The sequence below is a fragment of the Sinohyriopsis cumingii genome, chromosome 1 (assembly GCF_028554795.1).
Source record: "Sinohyriopsis cumingii isolate HCF-2022 chromosome 1, ASM2855479v2, whole genome shotgun sequence".
NCBI lineage: Eukaryota > Metazoa > Mollusca > Bivalvia > Unionida > Unionidae > Sinohyriopsis > Sinohyriopsis cumingii.
The window spans coordinates 138,673,855-138,693,600 of record NC_142961.1 but is presented as its reverse complement, the minus strand read 5'-3'; the positions used below and the strand labels follow the sequence as shown (position 1 = coordinate 138,693,600).

At 35.1% G+C, this 19,746-nt stretch overlaps 6 non-coding genes across 6 annotated transcripts; all 6 read right to left on the bottom strand.

The window, feature by feature from the left end:
- Positions 1–105, bottom strand: Trnal-caa (transfer RNA leucine (anticodon CAA)). The gene is made up of 2 exons: positions 68–105; positions 1–46 (listed from the first exon to the last, which is right to left on the bottom strand). It is a non-coding gene; the product is annotated as a tRNA-Leu (tRNA).
- Positions 106–1,206: 1,101 nt separating this feature from the next.
- On the bottom strand, positions 1,207–1,311 carry Trnal-caa (transfer RNA leucine (anticodon CAA)). The gene is made up of 2 exons: positions 1,274–1,311; positions 1,207–1,252 (listed from the first exon to the last, which is right to left on the bottom strand). It is a non-coding gene; the product is annotated as a tRNA-Leu (tRNA).
- A 6,939-nt stretch (positions 1,312–8,250) lies between these two features.
- Trnal-caa (transfer RNA leucine (anticodon CAA)) lies at positions 8,251–8,355 on the bottom strand. The gene is made up of 2 exons: positions 8,318–8,355; positions 8,251–8,296 (listed from the first exon to the last, which is right to left on the bottom strand). It is a non-coding gene; the product is annotated as a tRNA-Leu (tRNA).
- Positions 8,356–9,456: 1,101 nt separating this feature from the next.
- Positions 9,457–9,561, bottom strand: Trnal-caa (transfer RNA leucine (anticodon CAA)). The gene is made up of 2 exons: positions 9,524–9,561; positions 9,457–9,502 (listed from the first exon to the last, which is right to left on the bottom strand). It is a non-coding gene; the product is annotated as a tRNA-Leu (tRNA).
- A 6,985-nt stretch (positions 9,562–16,546) lies between these two features.
- Positions 16,547–16,651, bottom strand: Trnal-caa (transfer RNA leucine (anticodon CAA)). Its single transcript has 2 exons — positions 16,614–16,651; positions 16,547–16,592 (listed from the first exon to the last, which is right to left on the bottom strand). It is a non-coding gene; the product is annotated as a tRNA-Leu (tRNA).
- Positions 16,652–17,753: 1,102 nt separating this feature from the next.
- On the bottom strand, positions 17,754–17,858 carry Trnal-caa (transfer RNA leucine (anticodon CAA)). The gene is made up of 2 exons: positions 17,821–17,858; positions 17,754–17,799 (listed from the first exon to the last, which is right to left on the bottom strand). It is a non-coding gene; the product is annotated as a tRNA-Leu (tRNA).
- Positions 17,859–19,746: the final 1,888 nt, after the last annotated feature.

The following is a 19,746-nucleotide window of genomic DNA, read 5'->3' as shown; positions in this document are numbered from 1 at the left end:
TGTCAGAAGTGGGATTTGAACCCACGCCCACATTCGTGGACCAGAACACTCTATGCAGGTTTATAACCTTGAGTCTGGCGCCTTAGACCACTCGGCCATCCTGACATATATATAAGCGTCACGAAACTGACTAATTGTTGAAGGCTTCCATATATAAAAGCCCTATCTTTTGTAAAGTCATTTGAGTAATGTATGTTTTTTAAAAATGTATATACTTTGCATACGATAAGTCCATTTTCCATAAACTAACGACAACTGTATTTGACGGGTCTTCTATTTACATTAGACTAATAAATGTTGGGCAACTTCTTCTGTTGTGCAATCTGCGTCAGCCATTTTTGTTATATAACTCGCGTCCAAATGGAAGGCCATGGTGCTACAAAAACGGCGAATTTAAAATGCACCATAATTGAATGCATCGGACTGGCATACCTGCCGTGTATGATACGCGTATTGGTGGAAAAATGAATAGCTTCATTTTAATTAAATAATCTACGGATAAATGTGTTTGTGTGTGTTTGTGTTTCTGTGTGTATATTTTAATTTCTCCTTTTGTAGTCTCTGTTTGTCTGTCCCTCTCCAATTTTAATTTGGCACAAACGTCTATCCCACGTACGATACACAAATTTGAATGAAATGCTGACAGTGACTTGGTGAGTAAAGATAATCATTCTAACCAAAGAGACACAGTTCTCTCCTCATATGAAATGTATCAATGCAGTGTAACTTGAGGTCAGTCCGTCCTAAGATTGGCAAAGCTGCTGTAACAGTTGTTAAAGTGGTGAATGAAAATTTGCCTGACTTGATATTCAGCATGTCTGAAATAAAAAGTGCCGCTACTAACATACGTAACAATTTTGTCTTAATGGAAATCTTAAATTTCCCCTAGCGTTTATACAAACTACACATATTAAACGTACAGTTGCGTGGACCCAATATGTTTGACCCTGAGAATTTTAGCAAAACAAACTCTTTCCGTGAAAACCCTTAAACCACTTTTATGGCTTTCCATCTTGACGCCATCCTTTTCATCATGGCGGCCTAATGTTAGATTTCTGCTTGAGGCAACACTCTTCACCCTCTTTAACATCAGATGCCAGTTTGAGGCTGAAAAGTCTCAATATTCTACTATCGACTTACATTCGAGAGAATAAAATACTTATTTTGATTGATGCGAACGGATGATCCAAGAAAAAAAAAGTCAGCTGTCAGAAGTGGGATTTGAACCCACGCCCACATTCGTGGACCAGAACACTCTATGTAGGTTTATAACCTTGAGTCTGGCGCCTTAGACCACTCGGCCATCCTGACATAAGTATAAGCGTCACGAAACTGACCAATTGTTGAAGGCTTCCATATATAAAAGCCCCATCTTTTGTATAGTCATTGAGTAATGTATGATTTATTAAAAATATATATACTTTGCATACGATAAGTCTATTTTCTGTAAACTAACGACAACTGTATTTGACCGGTCTTCTATTTACATTAGGCTGATAAATGTTGGGTAACTTCCTCTGTTGTGCAATCTGAATCAGCCGTTTCTGTTATTTAACTCGTGTCCAAATGAAGGCCATGGTGCTACAAAAACGGCGAATTTAAAATGCACCATAATTGAATGCATCGGACTGGCATACATTCCGTGTGTGATACGCGTATTGGTGGAAAAATGAATAGCTTCATTTTAATTAAATAATCTACGGATAAACGTGTGTGTGTGTGTGTGTGTGTGTGTGTGTGTGTGTGTGTGTGTATCATAGAGGTTATGCCACTGAAACATTTGCATAAGAAGAGAGACATCCCGAATGTGATATCTCATGAAGAAATGAAAATTCGAAATGTTTTTCTTGAGCCGGATATCGTTAAATGCAAACGTTTAGCACGACATAAAGCATAAGAAAAGCTAGTTAATACTTGGGAAAATGACAGAAATTACAGTCTCAACGTGGTATGTGCTGGCTGGTATATTACAGTAAAAAGTCCCTCCCCACCCCACCCTTGCCAATGGTTTCAATTTTGTAACTTTTCAGAAAAACGGATGGGGGAAAGTACTAAAAGTTGTTTGAACCAAATTTCAAGTTGACAAATAGATTCACAAATATGTCTGACTCTGATTTATGGACCATACAAAACAATTAGAATACATCAGCTGTATTAGTTTGGGAAAATATTGATGGAAAAGAGAAGAAAAAAAACTCCTGGCTCCAACAAATTCCAAGCCACCCACCCCCAGTCCCATATTATAATATGAAGTAACATAGTTATTTAACTTCAATGCATCCGTATGCTGATATCGGCATTCTAAATCTGTTTAATATAAACCCTACCAACAATATTGAACTTGCAGCCATCCACTGTTACCACGGGCACTTGATTGTGGGGATAACTAATAATAACGGGTCCCCGAGTGGACGAGTGGTCTAAAGCGCTCTCCGTTACGGATCACTGTCATCTTACCTCTCTCTGCGTGGGTTCGAGTCTCGGATTCGACCAATGTGGGTATGCGACAAAGCTTGCCAGTAGGTTCTCGTGGGTCGATGGTTCTTTCCGGGATTTTCCCGGGTTCTTCATCCACCATTAATACTGGCGCCATTTATAGCCTATCGTTTCCTGAAAAATGGCGTTAAACCCTACAACAACAACAACAACTAATGATAACAGACTCGGTATTAATTAATTGGGAGTGTTATTATTGGTTTCCCCCCTCAATCAAGTGCTTCTGAATGTTACAAATGATCATTATACAAAATACAGTTTATTACAGTAATTTGTGTTATAAAAAAGATGCATTTATTTAATTTAGTTACTAATGGAATTGTATGACAAATATGCCTCGCGTTACATAGATGTTACTAACATGGCTAGTTGCTATCTCTATATAAAGATTCTGTCTGTCAGGGCCTTCGAATAATAGAAAAAAAAGATGTTGAATGAAACCCAAAGACGAAATTTGACACAAGACGGCCTTTGCCGGGGATTATTATTGCATGAGCTGTCCATACAAGAATACATACCAGTTGATCATTATAAATCTGGTAGCTCATTGGTGGTTCTTATTGATTCTGGTCCAAAGATAAAGATGATGCAAAAAGTAAAATGGCCAATCATGTCTTGCAATACAGTTTTCATGGTATAAAAGGTTTTAGATGGTCATTTGCCCTTATCCAAATACAAAGGCATCACCAAGTGATCTTTCTATTTCAACCTGGAAATGGATTGATGAACTTTATGTATATCGCTTTAAGCCAACATTTCTGCTGCATGGATGGTTCAAGCAATTCTTAAAATGCACTTTCTGCACGAAATCTCACGGACACACAGATGATTCCTAAGCATTACAGAAACCCAATGAAGCAAATAAATTATCTTCGTGATGGACCAATGTCAGTTACTCAAGAAGATCAGGTACATTATTCTAACTATTGATTTGGAGGATTTTCATCAGAGCCTTCTCACTGTAGATGGCTTCTTTATCATCTGGAAGATGTGGATATATAGTTATAAGCGGAACCACAGTACACATCCTTTCCCAGTTTATCAGAAGCTTTCTGATGAGCATGATTTTCCAAATGATGCTCATAAGATGATTAACAAACTTGCTGTCGAAACTCTAAGCTAGGACAGGTTGAATTTGATGACTATGCACGAAAAAAGTGTCTGTGCCAGCACAGAAGGAACTAACAGCAGCAATGAATCTTCTGTAGCATTCAATTATTTTACTTTCCTTCTTTAGTGACAGTCTAAATATTCAACAGATGAAAATCTAATAAGACTAACTTTAGCGTATGCCTTGTTCTAGTCATGGGAAAACAAGTTACCGATTCAGACAGTGTCAATACGATATTTAAGAATTTAATGACAACGGAAACAAGAGAGGATCTTAATTTTAGTCTATTATAAATTCATGTCAATAATAAAGTTGCTTGTGTCAAAAATAGATCAAAGCATTGTATATTCCACAATTAACATCGATATTGTTGAAAATACGTTCTGCCAATAGAGTTCTCTGTATTATGGGGCTGCTACTAACCCAACATTTAATTCCTATCGTACAGGAAAATTTTCCAACATTATTATTATTCTATCATGATAAGAGAACCTGTTTTTAATTCTTTTCAGCTGTAGAGGTGCAAGACAAAACAAGCATTACCATCGTGATTCTATACTTTGATGCAGGAATACAAATCAAAGGTCGACTAAATTACAATGAATTAAATTGTGGTCACAAAAAAATATGAAATGCATAAATGCATAAAGACATCCATGGCTTACAACATTTTGTCTCTTTGAAAAGTGGTCTGAATCAAGAAGGTATTGTAGGAATAGTTATACGCAATAGCCAAGAAACCTTGGAAATATAAATGACAACATCTTTGTACACTATCAGTACTTCTCACTGCAATCTAAACTCCTAAGTAGCTAATTTCTTACCAGTATTAAAGCTGGATGTATGAATCCAATTGTAAATTAAAACTGAATAAAACGGACACAATGCAGTTTCATCTGGCTTTATGTGCAATATTATCCTTTTCTATGATCTCAATATATAGAAATTCAAAACGTGGTGATGTGAAGTGTAACTATCAGTTATATTGCTTTATTAATTGGATACATGCCCTGGATTTGTCATCCATCTCTACATCACTGTGTGCCTCCCATTGATCATAATGTTTTATTCGGTTCCATTCCGTCATTGAGATATGGGAAATTTCCAGTAATGCAAATTTAAATGGGAGACACTTTTCCGTTCACATAATACATAAAAAGTGAAGTTAACCCAAAACAAATACATTTCATTTAGAGTAATGTGAAACATAACCAAACGCAACCCATCTACCTCATGATGTTGCTTTTGTGCAGTTAGCCCAAGGCAGTATAACATCATACATTTTAATATAATATTGTGTTAGGGCAAGCAAACTGATGAAAACTAATTACACAAGCATAAACTAAATGAAAGCTTTTGTTTTCTTGACAGCTTAATTCCTATATGAGATTCAAGAAATGAATAGTATTTACATTACGAAAAAGATTTACAAAGCAATTGTTAACAGTTTCTAAGTTAAAGTTCAGTTGAAATTTGGTTAATTACTCACATATTGACTGAATAAGTATACTATGTTTTAAAATATTCTTTCTTCACAGACATCCAGAGTTCAACAATGTATATATATATATATATATATATATATATATATATATATATATATATATATATATATATATATATATATATTACAGAGAAAATACTAAGAAACAAATCAATGTTTATCCATGTCAAGAAGTGTTCAACACTTGTGAATTTTTCCAGCGAATGTCACACGATCTTGAACATTATATAAGGAGCAGAACAACGCTCGTTTTTCTCCCTAACAAGTCAGAAAAACGACTTGACGTAAAAAACCGAAGCTGTTCCTATTGCATATTTGCCAGGTTATACCGAGATGTAGCGATTGTTACCGATGTTCAAATTGACTCTGTTAATCAAATAACCAATCACTGAAGCAATCACAATCGAATCTCATTCAGTTCGAAGTAGGCTGGAAGCATCGAAGTTGATATTGTTTTAAAGTGTACAAGGCACGAAGCCACGGACAAACTTTGTGTAAATGTTGAGATTCAGAATTATCAAGGCACTTGAATATTACTTATGGGAAATGTGTGGAATGTCTTCTTTACGGTGATGTATGTTATGAGTGACTAAATGCGTGGATAGTATATAAAATTAAAACAGTCATCCAGGAGTCAGATTGTGACCTGCGAGAGTTATTTACCTTGTCTTAATTGGGAGTGTGTTATCGTTCGTTTCCCCATGAATCAAGTGCATGTACCGTGATGATACTGAAACAGAGATTTTCAATTAAACTGTGCTAATGCATCAGACTGGCAAGTTTTCTGTGTGTGCTACTCATATTAATAACAAAAATCTATAGCATCGTTCTTATTGAATAATCTACAGACAAATGTGTGTGTGTGTGTGTGTTTTCTAATTTTCGTTTATTGTTTCTTATCGACCTCTTGTAACGATAAGATTTGTGTGAATAATTATTATATACTTCCTGGTGAAGAATCTACAAGACAATCTCTGTGTTCTAAAATATTTTTCTTATTCACCTTAAACGTCTATGTTCTGTGTAAATTGTCGTTTTTATTTTGTGAAACAAACCACTAGAACTACAATACTGGTATATCAATAGAATTCAACAGTTATGTTTGCTGTTAAATATATTCTTGGAAATAATGAAATCTAACTTTTCATTTGACAAGTTGATATTATATAATTTTGATGCCCGTGGTATCCTGTTGTATTATTTCATCTTGGATATATTTAGACGCTAGAAGAAAGAAATCGAGCCAACACAATTATTTCTCCTGAGTTGAGAACAATATCCCAATTCACGATTATTATCTTTATATGATCAGGGATTTATGCTATTTTAAATTGTATTGTAGTGTTCATGTTTATTTCAATTAATTTGGTCTCTTGATTAAATCCGTTGCACATTTTTCTACTTATTTAACTCAATTTCTTGTCTCTAATCATTGCACTCATTGGAACAATAGAAAGACTAAATACACAATAAATTTATTAACTGACAATAACTATATAAACTAAAAATGGATACCTGTTTTATAATTGTAGGATCACATGATGTATACTCTTTGGATATCATTATAGTTTGAAATGGCTTGTGCTTATTTTATCTTTTCTATGTAAAAATCCTCTCAAAATTGTTTCTATTTTATTTGTGTATATATTATGAGCGAATGTTTGTGGAATGGAATGTATCGACGTTTCTTTATTTTCTTTTACATATTAATTTCGTTTTTTCACTAATATATTCTATAGTATATTATTTTATATCGGTCTATAGATACAAAGTCTTAGTGCCCTTAAGAGTTGCACATATATTTAGCATATGGGGGTGTACACCTCCAGCAAGCAATATCTTTTTAGAAGTAATAAATGAAAATAATTAGTAAAGAATGCAAATAGACAAAATATAGGCTTTACACTTTTCTTATTTTAGCTTTGACAACAAATACACAAACATTCTAGTAAACTTTTGGTGTTTGATAAATATATTAAGCATCAACATAAGCTCTAGTCACACCCACACGTATTGACACCTGTGAAGAACATCAATGCATCATGGCTTAGGTGACAAAGATAGTCTTGTACTAGGTTAACTTATGTACAAACATCCGATGTACAGTTTGCTTTTTAATAAATCAACATTTTAAAAATATTTCTCTCAAATACACGATAGACTAAGGTCATACAATGTGTATAGTGCCGTTTGGGTGTACTTCCAGTAAACATGGGCACACTTAAATACGCTATCTATTATCTGCCATATTTACCTACATACGTACCCGTTACCCTGACCTTTAGCCACTAAATGTGTGTCTGTATGTCTGTTTCTCTGATCGATTTGTCACTTTTGAGGGACCTATATGATGGGTGAACTTTCTTTCTATTGACTCCATAACTATCTACTTACGTACCCATCACCTTGCCCTTTAGCCTTTCTCTCTCTCTCTCAACATTTGATTTGTCTCAAAACATCTACCCCAACTTTGACGTACATTTATGCCAATATATTTTTCAAAACAGTTAATAGGAGTTCTACCTAACATTGAATTGTTTGGGACGGTTGGAGGTAACGAAATGGGCTGTCGTTGTGAACTGATGAGGAAAGATAATCACTCTAGCCAAACAGATACAAATTATCTCCTCTTATGAGATGTATCAATGTAGTATATACAGAGGTCAGTCCGTCCTAATATTCACAAAGTTGTAACATTTCATAAAATAGTCAATGATAACTTCCCTGATTTAATAACCAGCATGTTTCAAACGAAAACTGCAACCATTAATATGCGTAGAAATTTGTTTTAATGAAAATCTAAATTTTCCGTAGTATTCATACAAACTACACATATTGCACATCTAGCCACGTGGACCCCACATTTTAGACCCTGACATTCTTAGCAAGACAAACTCTTTCTTTGAAAACCTCTAAAACAATTTTAAACCTTTCCATCTTGACGCCACCAGTTCAACATGGTGGACCAATGTAAAATTTCCATTAGAGACGATAGTCTTCTCCCCATCTTACCATCAGATGCCAGTTTCAGTCTGAAATGGCTTAATATCCTACTATCCACCTACATTCTACATTCGAGAGAACAAAATACTTATTTGGATTGATAAAAACGGATGATGCAAGATGGAAAAAAATGAACTGTCAGAAGTGGGATTTGAACCCACGCCCACATTCGTGGACCAGAACACTCTATGCAGGTTTATTACCTTGAGTCTGGCGCCTTAGACAACTCGGCCATCCTGACATATATATAAGCGTCACGAAACTGACTAATTGTTGAAGGCTTCCATATATAAAAGCCCTATCTTTTGTAAAGTCATTTGAGTAATGTATGTTTTTTTAAAAATGTATATACTTTGCATACGATAAGTCCATTTTCCATAAACTAACGACAACTGTATTTGACGGGTCTTCTATTTACATTAGACTAATAAATGTTGGGCAACTTCTTCTGTTGTGCAATCTGCGTCAGGCATTTTTGTTATATAACTCGCGTCCAAATGGAAGGCTATGGTGCTACAAAAACGGCGAATTTAAAATGCACCATAATTGAATGCATCGGACTGGCATACCTGCCGTGTATGATACGCGTATTGGTGGAAAAATGAATCGCTTCATTTTAATTAAATAATCTACGGATAAATGTGTTTGTGTGTGTTTGTGTTTCTGTGTGTATATTTTAATTTCTCCTTTTGTAGTCTCTGTTTGTCTGTCCCTCTCCAATTTTAATTAGGCACAAACGTCTATCCCACGTACGATACACAAATTTGAATGAAATGCTGACAGTGACTTGGTGAGTAAAGATAATCATTCTAACCAAAGAGACACAGTTCTCTCCTCATATGAAATGTATCAATGCAGTGTAACTTGAGGTCAGTCCGTCCTAAGATTGGCAAAGCTGCTGTAACAGTTGTTAAAGTGGTGAATGAAAATTTGCCTGACTTGATATTCAGCATGTCTGAAATAAAAAGTGCCGCTACTAACATACGTAACAATTTTGTCTTAATGGAAATCTTAAATTTCCCCTAGCGTTTATACAAACTACACATATTAAATGTACAGTTGCGTGGACCCAATATGTTTGACCCTGAGAATTTTAGCAAAACAAACTCTTTCCGTGAAAATCCTTAAACCACTTTTATGGCTTTCCATCTTGACGCCATCCTTTTCATCATGGCGGCCTAATGTTAGATTTCTGCTTGAGGCAACACTCTTCACCCTCTTTAACATCAGATGCCAGTTTGAGGCTGAAAAGTCTCAATATTCTACTATCGACTTACATTCGAGAGAATAAAATACTTATTTTGATTGATGCGAACGGATGATCCAAGAAAAAAAAGTCAGCTGTCAGAAGTGGGATTTGAACCCACGCCCACATTCGTGGACCAGAACACTCTATGTAGGTTTATAACCTTGAGTCTGGCGCCTTAGACCACTCGGGCATCCTGACATAAGTATAAGCGTCACGAAACTGACTAATTGTTGAAGGCTTCCATATATTATTAAAAATATATATACTTTGCATACGATAAGTCTATTTTCTGTAAACTAACGACAACTGTATTTGACCGGTCTTCTATTTACATTAGGCTGATAAATGTTGGGTAACTTCCTCTGTTGTGCAATCTGCATCAGCCGTTTCTGTTATTTAACTCGTGTCCAAATGAAGGCCATGGTGCTACAAAAACGGCGAATTTAAAATGCACCATAATTGAATGCATCGGACTGGCATACATTCCGTGTGTGATACGCGTATTGGTGGAAAAATGAATAGCTTCATTTTAATTAAATAATCTACGGATAAACGTGTGTGTGTGTGTGTGTGTGTGTGTGTGTGTGTGTGTGTGTGTGTGTGTGTATGTGTGTGTGTGTGTGTGTATCATAGAAGTTATGACACTGAAACATTTGCATAAGAAGAGAGACATCCCGAATGTGATATCTCATGAAGAAATGAAAATTCGAAATGTTTTTCTTGAGCCGGATATCGTTAAATGCAAACGTTTAGCACGACATAAAGCATAAGAAAAGCTAGTTAATACTTGGGAAAATGACAGAAATTACAGTCTCAACGTGGTATGTGCTGGCTGGTATATTACAGTAAAAAGTCCCTCCCCACCCCACCCATGCCAATGGTTTCAATTTTGTAACTTTTCAGAAAAACGGATGGGGGAAAGTACTAAAAGTTGTTTGAACCAAATTTCAAGTTGACAAATAGATTCACAAATATGTCTGACTCTGATTTATAAACCATACAAAACAATTAGAATACATCAACTGTATTAGTTTGGGAAAATATTGATGGAAAAGAGAAGAAAAAAAACTCCTGGCTCCAACAAATTCCAAGCCACCCACCCCCAGTCCCATATTATAATATGAAGTAACATAGTTATTTAACTTCAATGCATCCGTATGCTGATATCGGCATTCTAAATCTGTTTAATATAAACCCTACCAACAATATTGAACTTGCAGCCATCCACTGTTACCACGGGCACTTGATTGTGGGGATAACTAATAATAACGGGTCCCCGAGTGGACGAGTGGTCTAAAGCGCTCTCCGTTACGGATCACTGTCATCTCACCTCTCTCTGCGTGGGTTCGACTCTCGGATTCGGCCAATGTGGGTATGCGACAAAGCTTGCCAGTAGGTTCTCGTGGGTCGATGGTTCTTTCCGGGATTTTCCCGGGTTCTTCATCCACCATTAATACTGGCGCCATTTATAGCCTATCGTTTCCTGAAAAATGGCGTTAAACCCTACAACAACAACAACAACTAATGATAACAGACTCGGAATTAATTAATTGGGAGTGTTATTATTGGTTTCCCCCCTCAATCAAGTGCTTCTGAATGTTACAAATGATCATTATACAAAATACAGTTTATTACAGTAATTTGTGTTATAAAAAAGATGCATTTATTTAATTCAGTTACTAATGGAATTGTATGACAAATATGCCTCGCGTTACATAGATGTTACTAACATGGCTAGTTGCTATCTCTATATAAAGATTCTGTCTGTCAGGGCCTTCGAATAATACCAAAAAAAGATGTTGAATAAAACCCAAAGACGAAATTCGACACAAGACGGCCTTTGCCGGGGATTATTATTGCATGAGCTGTCCATACAAGAATACATACCAGTTGATCATTATAAATCTGGTAGCTCATTGGTGGTTCTTATTGATTCTGGTCCAGAGATAAAGATGATGCAAAAAGTAAAATGGCCAATCATGTCTTGCAATACAGTTTTCATGGTATAAAAGGTTTTAGATGGTCATTTGCCCTTATCCAAATACAAAGGCATCACCAAGTGATCTTTCTATTTCAACCTGGAAATGGATTGATGAACTTTATGTATATCGCTTTAAGCCAACATTTCTGCTGCATGGATGGTTCAAGCAATTCTTAAAATGCACTTTCTGCACGAAATCTCACGGACACACAGATGATTGCTAAGCATTACAGAAACCCAATGAAGCAAATAAATTATCTTCGTGATGGACCAATGTCAGTTACTCAAGAAGATCAGGTACATTATTCTAACTATTGATTTGGAGGATTTTCATCAGAGCCTTCTCACTGTAGATGGCTTCTTTATCATCTGGAAGATGTGGATATATAGTTATAAGCGGAACCACAGTACACATCCTTTCCCAGTTTATCAGAAGCTTTCTGATGAGCATGATTTTCCAAATGATGCTCATAAGATGATTAACAAACTTGCTGTCGAAACTCTAAGCTAGGACAGGTTGAATTTGATGACTATGCACGAAAAAAGTGTCTGTGCCAGCACAGAAGGAACTAACAGCAGCAATGAATCTTCTGTAGCATTCAATTATTTTACTTTCCTTCTTTAGTGACAGTCTAAATATTCAACAGATGAAAATCTAATAAGACTAACTTTAGCGTATGCCTTGTTCTAGTCATGGGAAAACAAGTTACCGATTCAGACAGTGTCAATACGATATTTAAGAATTTAATGACAACGGAAACAAGAGAGGATCTTAATTTTAGTCTATTATAAATTCATGTCAATAATAAAGTTGCTTGTGTCAAAAATAGATCAAAGCATTGTATATTCCACAATTAACATCGATATTGTTGAAAATACGTTCTGCCAATAGAGTTCTCTGTATTATGGGGCTGCTACTAACCCAACATTTAATTCCTATCGTACAGGAAAATTTTCCAACATTATTATTATTCTATCATGATAAGAGAACCTGTTTTTAATTCTTTTCAGCTGTAGAGGTGCAAGACAAAACAAGCATTACCATCGTGATTCTATACTTTGATGCAGGAATACAAATCAAAGGTCGACTAAATTACAATGAATTAAATTGTGGTCACAAAAAAATATGAAATGCATAAATGCATAAAGACATCCATGGCTTACAATATTTTGTCTCTTTGAAAAGTGGTCTGAATCAAGAAGGTATTGTAGGAATAGTTATACGCAATAGCCAAGAAACCTTGGAAATATAAATGACAACATCTTTGTACACTATCAGTACTTCTCACTGCAATCTAAACTCCTAAGTAGCTAATTTCTTACCAGTATTAAAGCTGGATGTATGAATCCAATTGTAAATTAAAACTGAATAAAACGGACACAATGCAGTTTCATCTGGCTTTATGTGCAATATTATCCTTTTCTATGATCTCAATATATAGAAATTCAAAACGTGGTGATGTGAAGTGTAACTATCAGTTATATTGCTTTATTAATTGGATACATGCCCTGGATTTGTCATCCATCTCTACATCACTGTGTGCCTCCCATTGATCATAATGTTTTATTCGGTTCCATTCCGTCATTGAGATATGGGAAATTTCCAGTAATGCAAATTTAAATGGGAGACACTTTTCCGTTCACATAATACATAAAAAGTGAAGTTAACCCAAAACAAATACATTTCATTTAGAGTAATGTGAAACATAACCAAACGCAACCCATCTACCTCATGATGTTGCTTTTGTGCAGTTAGCCCAAGGCAGTATAACATCATACATTTTAATATAATATTGTGTCAGGGCAAGCAAACTGATGAAAACTAATTACACAAGCATAAACTAAATGAAAGCTTTTGTTTTCTTGACAGCTTAATTCCTATATGAGATTCAAGAAATGAATAGTATTTACATTACGAAAAAGATTTACAAAGCAATTGTTAACAGTTTCTAAGTTAAAGTTCAGTTGAAATTTGGTTAATTACTCACATATTGACTGAATAAGTATACTATGTTTTAAAATATTCTTTCTTCACAGACATCCAGAGTTCAACAATGTATATATATATATATACATATATATATATATATATATATATATATATATATATATATATATATATATATATATATATATATATATATATATATATATATATATATATATATATATATATTTATATATATATTACAGAGAAAATACTAAGAAACAAATCAATGTTTATCCATGTCAAGAAGTGTTCAACACTTGTGAATTTTTCCAGCGAATGTCACACGATCTTGAACATTATATAAGGAGCAGAACAACGCTCGTTTTTCTCCCTAACAAGTCAGAAAAACGACTTGACGTAAAAAACCGAAGCTGTTCCTATTGCATATTTGCCAGGTTATACCGAGATGTAGCGATTGTTACCGATGTTCAAATTGACTCTGTTAATCAAATAACCAATCACTGAAGCAATCACAATCGAATCTCATTCAGTTCGAAGTAGGCTGGAAGCATCGAAGTTGATATTGTTTTAAAGTGTACAAGGCACGAAGCCACGGACAAACTTTGTGTAAATGTTGAGATTCAGAATTATCAAGGCACTTGAATATTACTTATGGGAAATGTGTGGAATGTCTTCTTTACGGTGATGTATGTTATGAGTGACTAAATGCGTGGATAGTATATAAAATTAAAACAGTCATCCAGGAGTCAGATTGTGACCTGCGAGAGTTATTTACCTTGTCTTAATTGGGAGTGTGTTATCGTTCGTTTCCCCATGAATCAAGTGCATGTACCGTGATGATACTGAAACAGAGATTTTCAATTAAACTGTGCTAATGCATCAGACTGGCAAGTTTTCTGTGTGTGCTACTCATATTAATAACAAAAATCTATAGCATCGTTCTTATTGAATAATCTACAGACAAATGTGTGTGTGTGTGTGTGTTTTCTAATTTTCGTTTATTGTTTCTTATCGACCTCTTGTAACGATAAGATTTGTGTGAATAATTATTATATACTTCCTGGTGAAGAATCTACAAGACAATCTCTGTGTTCTAAAATATTTTTCTTATTCACCTTAAATGTCTATGTTCTGTGTAAATTGTCGTTTTTATTTTGTGAAACAAACCACTAGAACTACAATACTGGTATATCAATAGAATTCAACAGTTATGTTTGCTGTTAAATATATTCTTGGAAATAATGAAATCTAACTTTTCATTTGACAAGTTGATATTATATAATTTTGATGCCCGTGGTATCCTGTTGTATTATTTCATCTTGGATATATTTAGACGCTAGAAGAAAGAAATCGAGCCAACACAATTATTTCTCCTGAGTTGAGAACAATATCCCAATTCACGATTATTATCTTTATATGATCAGGGATTTATGCTATTTTAAATTGTATTGTAGTGTTCATGTTTATTTCAATTAATTTGGTCTCTTGATTAAATCCGTTGCACATTTTTCTACTTATTTAACTCAATTTCTTGTCTCTAATCATTGCACTCATTGGAACAATAGAAAGACTAAATACACAATAAATTTATTAACTGACAATAACTATATAAACTAAAAATGGATACCTGTTTTATAATTGTAGGATCACATGATGTATACTCTTTGGATATCATTATAGTTTGAAATGGCTTGTGTTTATTTTATCTTTTCTATGTAAAAATCCTCTCAAAATTGTTTCTATTTTATTTGTGTATATATTATGAGCGAATGTTTGTGGAATGGAATGTATCGACGTTTCTTTATTTTCTTTTACATATTAATTTCGTTTTTTCACTAATATATTCTATAGTATATTATTTTATATCGGTCTATAGATACAAAGTCTTAGTGCCCTTAAGAGTTGCACATATATTTAGCATATGGGGGTGTACACCTCCAGCAAGCAATATCTTTTTAGAAGTAATAAATGAAAATAATTAGTAAAGAATGCAAATAGACAAAATATAGGCTTTACACTTTTCTTATTTTAGCTTTGACAACAAATACACAAACATTCTAGTAAACTTTTGGTGTTTGATAAATATATTAAGCATCAACATAAGCTCTAGTCACACCCACACGTATTGACACCTGTGAAGAACATCAATGCATCATGGCTTAGGTGACAAAGATAGTCTTGTACTAGGTTAACTTATGTACAAACATCCGATGTACAGTTTGCTTTTTAATAAATCAACATTTTAAAAATATTTCTCTCAAATACACGATAGACTAAGGTCATACAATGTGTATAGTGCCGTTTGGGTGTACTTCCAGTAAACATGGGCACACTTAAATACGCTATCTATTATCTGCCATATTTACCTACATACGTACCCGTTACCCTGACCTTTAGCCACTAAATGTGTGTCTGTATGTCTGTTTCTCTGATCGATTTGTCACTTTTGAGGGACCTATATGATGGGTGAACTTTCTTTCTATTGACTCCATAACTATCTACTTACGTACCCATCACCTTGCCCTTTAGCCTTTCTCTCTCTCTCTCAACATTTGATTTGTCTCAAAACATCTACCCCAACTTTGACGTACATTTATGCCAATATATTTTTCAAAACAGTTAATAGGAGTTCTACCTAACATTGAATTGTTTGGGACGGTTGGAGGTAACGAAATGGGCTGTCGTTGTGAACTGATGAGGAAAGATAATCACTCTAGCCAAACAGATACAAATTATCTCCTCTTATGAGATGTATCAATGTAGTATATACAGAGGTCAGTCCGTCCTAATATTCACAAAGTTGTAACATTTCATAAAATAGTCAATGATAACTTCCCTGATTTAATAACCAGCATGTTTCAAACGAAAACTGCAACCATTAATATGCGTAGAAATTTGTTTTAATGAAAATCTAAATTTTCCGTAGTATTCATACAAACTACACATATTGCACATCTAGCCACGTGGACCCCACATTTTAGACCCTGACATTCTTAGCAAGACAAACTCTTTCTTTGAAAACCTCTAAAACAATTTTAAACCTTTCCATCTTGACGCCACCAGTTCAACATGGTGGACCAATGTAAAATTTCCATTAGAGACGATAGTCTTCTCCCCATCTTACCATCAGATGCCAGTTTCAGTCTGAAATGGCTTAATATCCTACTATCCACCTACATTCTACATTCGAGAGAACAAAATACTTATTTGGATTGATAAAAACGGATGATGCAAGAAGGAAAAAAATGAACTGTCAGAAGTGGGATTTGAACCCACGCCCACATTCGTGGACCAGAACACTCTATGCAGGTTTATTAGCTTGAGTCTGGCGCCTTAGACAACTCGGCCATCCTGACATATATATAAGCGTCACGAAACTGACTAATTGTTGAAGGCTTCCATATATAAAAGCCCTATCTTTTGTAAAGTCATTTGAGTAATGTATGTTTTTTTAAAAATGTATATACTTTGCATACGATAAGTCCATTTTCCATAAACTAACGACAACTGTATTTGACGGGTCTTCTATTTACATTAGACTAATAAATGTTGGGCAACTTCTTCTGTTGTGCAATCTGCGTCAGCCATTTTTGTTATATAACTCGCGTCCAAATGGAAGGCCATGGTGCTACAAAAACGGCGAATTTAAAATGCACCATAATTGAATGCATCGGACTGGCATACCTGCCGTGTATGATACGCGTATTGGTGGAAAAATGAATAGCTTCATTTTAATTAAATAATCTACGGATAAATGTGTTTGTGTGTGTTTGTGTTTCTGTGTGTATATTTTAATTTCTCCTTTTGTAGTCTCTGTTTGTCTGTCCCTCTCCAATTTTAATTAGGCACAAACGTCTATCCCACGTACGATACACAAATTTGAATGAAATGCTGACAGTGACTTGGTGAGTAAAGATAATCATTCTAACCAAAGAGACACAGTTCTCTCCTCATATGAAATGTATCAATGCAGTGTAACTTGAGGTCAGTCCGTCCTAAGATTGGCAAAGCTGCTGTAACAGTTGTTAAAGTGGTGAATGAAAATTTGCCTGACTTGATATTCAGCATGTCTGAAATAAAAAGTGCCGCTACTAACATACGTAACAATTTTGTCTTAATGGAAATCTTAAATTTCCCCTAGCGTTTATACAAACTACACATATTAAATGTACAGTTGCGTGGACCCAATATGTTTGACCCTGAGAATTTTAGCAAAACAAACTCTTTCCGTGAAAATCCTTAAACCACTTTTATGGCTTTCCATCTTGACGCCATCCTTTTCATCATGGCGGCCTAATGTTAGATTTCTGCTTGAGGCAACACTCTTCACCCTCTTTAACATCAGATGCCAGTTTGAGGCTGAAAAGTCTCAATATTCTACTATCGACTTACATTCGAGAGAATAAAATACTTATTTTGATTGATGCGAACGGATGATCCAAGAAAAAAAAAGTCAGCTGTCAGAAGTGGGATTTGAACCCACGCCCACATTCGTGGACCAGAACACTCTATGTAGGTTTATAACCTTGAGTCTGGCGCCTTAGACCACTCGGGCATCCTGACATAAGTATAAGCGTCACGAAACTGACTAATTGTTGAAGGCTTCCATATATAAAAGCCCCATCTTTTGTATAGTCATTGAGTAATGTATGTTTTTATTAAAAATATATATACTTTGCATACGATAAGTCTATTTTCTGTCAACTAACGACAACTGTATTTGACCGGTCTTCTATTTACATTAGGCTGATAAATGTTGGGTAACTTCCTCTGTTGTGCAATCTGCATCAGCCGTTTCTGTTATTTAACTCGTGTCCAAATGAAGGCCATGGTGCTACAAAAACGGCGAATTTAAAATGCACCATAATTGAATGCATCGGACTGGCATACATTCCGTATGTGATACGCGTATTGGTGGAAAAATGAATAGCTTCATTTTAATTAAATAATCTACGGATAAACGTGTGTGTGTGTGTGTGTGTGTGTGTGTGTGTGTGTGTGTGTGTGTGTATGTGTGTGTGTGTGTGTGTATCATAGAAGTTATGACACTGAAACATTTGCATAAGAAGAGAGACATCCCGAATGTGATATCTCATGAAGAAATGAAAATTCGAAATGTTTTTCTTGAGCCGGATATCGTTAAATGCAAACGTTTAGCACGACATAAAGCATAAGAAAAGCTAGTTAATACTTGGGAAAATGACAGAAATTACAGTCTCAACGTGGTATGTGCTGGCTGGTATATTACAGTAAAAAGTCCCTCCCCACCCCACCCATGCCAATGGTTTCAATTTTGTAACTTTTCAGAAAAACGGATGGGGGAAAGTACTAAAAGTTGTTTGAACCAAATTTCAAGTTGACAAATAGATTCACAAATATGTCTGACTCTGATTTATGGACCATACAAAACAATTAGAATACATCAGCTGTATTAGTTTGGGAAAATATTGATGGAAAAGAGAAGAAAAAAAACTCCTGGCTCCAACAAATTCCAAGCCACCCACCCCCAGTCCCATATAATAATATGAAGTAACATAGTTATTTAACTTCAATGCATCCGTATGCTGATATCGGCATTCTAAATCTGTTTAATATAAACCCTACCAACAATATTGAACTTGCAGCCATCCACTGTTACCACGGGCACTTGATTGTGGGGATAACTAATAATAACGGGTCCCCGAGTGGACGAGTGGTCTAAAGCGCTCTCCGTTACGGATCACTGTCATCTCACCTCTCTCTGCGTGGGTTCGACTCTCGGATTCGGCCAATGTGGGTATGCGACAAAGCTTGCCAGTAGGTTCTCGTGGGTCGATGGTTCTTTCCGGGATTTTCCCGGGTTCTTCATCCACCATTAATACTGGCGCCATTTATAGCCTATCGTTTCCTGAAAAATGGCGTTAAACCCTACAACAACAACAACAACTAATGATAACAGACTCGGAATTAATTAATTGGGGGTGTTATTATTGGTTTCCCCCCTCAATCAAGTGCTTCTGAATGTTACAAATGATCATTATACAAAATACAGTTTATTACAGTAATTTGTGTTATAAAAAAGATGCATTTATTTAATTCAGTTACTAATGGAATTGTATGACAAATATGCCTCGCGTTACATAGATGTTACTAACATGGCTAGTTGCTATCTCTATATAAAGATTCTGTCTGTCAGGGCCTTCGAATAATACCAAAAAAAGATGTTGAATAAAACCCAAAGACGAAATTCGACACAAGACGGCCTTTGCCGGGGATTATTATTGCATGAGCTGTCCATACAAGAATACATACCAGTTGATCATTATAAATCTGGTAGCTCATTGGTGGTTCTTATTGATTCTGGTCCAGAGATAAAGATGATGCAAAAAGTAAAATGGCCAATCATGTCTTGCAATACAGTTTTCATGGTATAAAAGGTTTTAGATGGTCATTTGCCCTTATCCAAATACAA